The sequence below is a fragment of the Loa loa genome (assembly GCF_000183805.2).
Source record: "Loa loa unplaced genomic scaffold supercont3.167, whole genome shotgun sequence".
Lineage (NCBI taxonomy): Eukaryota > Metazoa > Nematoda > Chromadorea > Rhabditida > Onchocercidae > Loa > Loa loa.
Genome location: NW_018108347.1, coordinates 19766 through 22877, shown reverse-complemented (window position 1 = coordinate 22877; position 3112 = coordinate 19766).

Genomic DNA, 3112 nt, shown 5'->3' with positions numbered 1-3112 from the left:
ATAATATTATCATCAATTTTGTTTGAATAAACTGGATGGAAGATGAAATAACAAAATTTACATAGTCACATTTATAATAGATGCAGTATTAAAAAATGGTGTCAATTGGATGGTTGACAAATATACTGGCATAGTATCATCATATTGTTTTAGTGAAACTGAATACCAAAATATTCGATGAAAAAATTTTATTTGAAATAGAAATAGTATTAAATTTAATTTCATTCAAATAATGAGTTTAAAAAAAATTGGATTTTTTTTCTTTTGGCTTTCCAATTACTGTAATGCAACGATAGTTTAAAAAAAAGAAGGAATGTGTGGAACCTTCGAATTACACTATCGTTTGGAAGTCGGTGATGCCTTCTTAAGATAATCTCAAAAATGTCTGGTTGAGAAATTCGACAGTTCAGTGTGTAATTCCAGAAATGGTGTTCTATAATGGATCACAAATAAATAGATAGAATTTTGCTGAAGGGACTTTTTGTAGCTGCAAGTGATAATATCCTTGTGATACATTCCGGAATTTTCTAGGTATCGGTGAACAATATTTTGCTAGTTTTTCTTGTTGAGATCTGAGGTTGCATATTGTAACATGATTGGCATAGTGTGTTTCCCAGAAGTTGGTAGAGAATAGTTGACATTTCCAACATACCTTCTCCGGATTCACTGAGTCGATGTATGCATTTTGAATGTAAATCTTATGGATTCATCCAACTGCATGTATCCGTTTCAAAAATAAATTTTTTAGATTTATTCAATTGAATGTATGCGCTTTAAAAAAAGGGAAAAAAAAATAATTTGGGTTTACGCGATGATATCACAATTTTTCTTTTTTTTTTTGTAGTCAGCAATTTTGCTTCGAGAAATATATTTAATTTCGCAAACAAATTGGAAGATGCAAATTTTTTAAAACGAAGTTCAATTCCAATTTAAGTTCACATTTTATTACCAATTCTTATTTCTTCTTTCTCAATATTATATCTGATGTTTCCTTGGTTACACTGTTATGTGCGTTTAATATGATTTGAAATAACGGAGTAAATTGAAGCCGATGAATAATTGGCATTTTCTTTTTCTTGAAAATTAATTTTGCAATAAGTATCATCATGTCAGCATAATTTGTCGAAGTTTGTATGGAGGAAAATAGGAAAGTGAAAGGTAAAGAGGAAAAAGGAAAAAGTAATAGTGGAAATTTAATGGAAATTAAACAATGAAATTTTTCATAGACAAAAAAAAGTCTCAAATTATTCCACAAAATAATTTTGTTCAAATAAAGAATTTAATGGAAATTAAATAATGAAATTTTTCGTAGACAAAATATATATTCATAGACAAAAAAAAAGTCTCAAATTATTCCACAAAATAATTTTGTTCAAACAAAGAAAGATAATAATTAATTAATTAAGAGTTTTGATTTAGAGCAGATAAATTAATTAGTTCTCGAAAAACTGATTAAAAATGAATAAATTAAAATTGTAAATATTAATAGAAAATTGGAAAAGAATAAGATAAAATAATAAATTTAAGAATACATTTATAATTTTTAACGAAAGGAATAACTGTTATTTAAAAAGAAGCAATAATAAAAAAATTACCGAACAATTGGGAAATGTTAGGGTGAAAGCGGGAAGAGGGAGAAGATTGATAAAGAAGGAAAGAAATATTTATAACGGGGGGGAGATACGGGGCGGGGATTGAGGGAAAGAAAATAAATAGTTGGGAGGAATAATTCTTAGCATCGATATTTTTAGTCTTGTGTTATTCGTTCGAAAAGCCACCTTAGCTAACTATGACAATTATTATTTCAATTTCGTTGTCATACTTTCTATGCTAATGTTTGTACCGGAAGTACTATCTCAGTTTATTTTGTTTCTTAGCGTAAGCTTGAGTCAAATTCTCAATTTCTCACTTGTCATAGTTTTTTTTTTTGGTTAAGTTTAAGCTAAATTCTAAGGTATCTCGCCTATGCATTGTTATGGTTGTATTTAAGCTATATTCTAAGAAGGTAGCTATCGATTCTATAGCATAATCATAGTTAAGCTTAAACCAAGCTCTAAGGTATCTCTCCTACATATAGTTATAATTGTAGCTCAGCCATATTCTAAAAAGCTATGTATCGATCCCATAGCATAATCTTAGTTAAACTTAGGCTATGTTCTCAAATATCCATTTCGTATCATAGGATTAATTAAGCCTAAGCTATATTCTAAGGTATCTATTTTATGCATTTTAATTCAAGCAAGTTTTAAGTTATTTATTTAATAAACAACCTATACTTAAATAAATTTAACAAGAAAAAAAGAGGAAAAACAAAGGGATATATTTTTTTTAAATTGTACTATCTGTTTTTTTTTTAAATTGCTAGGCAATAATTAAGTTATTGTTTTCGTAAATTTCAAAAATTAAAATAATTGTTATCAAAACAAACAAAAAAAAAAAGGAAAAAAAACTGTCTGGAACGAAAGAATTTTCATTTTTCCGGTTTTTTTTTTTTGTTATCACATAATATTGGACATTTATATTTTCAAATATTGACCAAAAATATTGCATTAATATTTCGTCCATTCTCTTCGTTAATTTAGATCAAAAAAAAAAGCAAATGTCACGTCACCTGTTTTTTTTCTCTTTTTTTTTGATCTTTACTTATAACAAGCAAGACGAGAAATTCTTATTTGGAAGTAGGAAAGAAAAAAAATACGAATTCTCAAATAAGTTAGTTGTTTTATTGTCAATTTGAAATTTAACAAAATTTCATTTTTTTTTTAACCAAAAAAAAATTAACATTAATTTGCGTAAATTTCAAATAATTATTATAACATAAAAACTAATCATTTCATTTACATTTGCAATAATTATTCAATCAATCATGTTGTAGCAAAAAATTTCCATAATTTTATCACTTTCTTATCAAATAATTTCTGTTTATTTGCATGATAATAAAATATTTTATTTGTTTAAGAAATATAAATTACATACAATAAGGTCTTTTATTTGTCGAACAAACATATATAACGCATACAATAAGAAATACAAAATGGAAACACTTTCTTATTTGGTAAATTTCTATATGATATCTTATTTGTTTAAAAAAAAAAATAGCTAATTACATGTC